We start from the raw sequence: 980 nt of genomic DNA on the forward strand, positions 1-980 counted from the left end.
AGTATGGCCCAATCAAAAAGTCGTTCACAATACCAGCCCACACATTAATACCGAAACGTTGTTGATACGCATGTGGACGCGTTGCATGTGGATTATCTGTTGCCCACACATGGGAATTGTGCGCATTAAAGACACCCTCGCGTGAAAATGTCGCTTCATCTGTAAATAGCACATGACCTACGAAATCCGGCTGCAACGCACATTGCTGCAACAACCACTGGCAGAAGTTCACGCGAAGAGGATAATCTGCCGGATTCAATGCTTGTACTTTTTGAAAATGGAAGGGGTGTAAGCGATTTTCATTTAACACTCTGCATACAGTCTGATGACTCACATGTACGTCACGCGCAACAGTTCTTGTGCTTGACTCGGGTCTATCAGCCACTACTGTATGTTCAAGATGCGTTCTTCCAGTCTTGGAGTGCGTACAGCTCTTAATCGACCAGCGTCATGTCTGTTGACGTCGAACGTACCTGTTTCACAAAGTTGACGATGTAACCGTTGAAAAATTCTATGATCCGGCATTCGTCGATTAGGATACTCCGCGCGATACATTCGTAACGCAGCTCTGGCGTTACCATTTGCACGGCCGTACATGTAATGCATGTCTGCTTTTTCTGCATACGTAAAGTCACCCATCGTCTACGGCAGCACAATTGTGAATGGCGCTTGTCCCTACTGCGATACATCATGTTCATCTACTGCCCTCTACCGGCAGTGACACCAACCGATCACTCCATTTCTCTTTCCCCTGTTTACGCCTCACCGCGTCACCTGCGACTATACATTCCTATACAATAAATCCTTGTTACAATGTCCTGTACCTACCATTAAAGTTTGTACCATGAATTCGGGACCACCCTGTATAGTGTTTCTGCCACTATGGAATAGCTGAGTGGTACCTCGCACTTTAGGTTTTTTAATTGGACCTCAAACTATTTGTGATTTGACTATAGCGTGAACCTGTGGGAATTAGGGGT

Source organism: Schistocerca piceifrons, chromosome 7, assembly GCF_021461385.2.
Source record: "Schistocerca piceifrons isolate TAMUIC-IGC-003096 chromosome 7, iqSchPice1.1, whole genome shotgun sequence".
NCBI lineage: Eukaryota > Metazoa > Arthropoda > Insecta > Orthoptera > Acrididae > Schistocerca > Schistocerca piceifrons.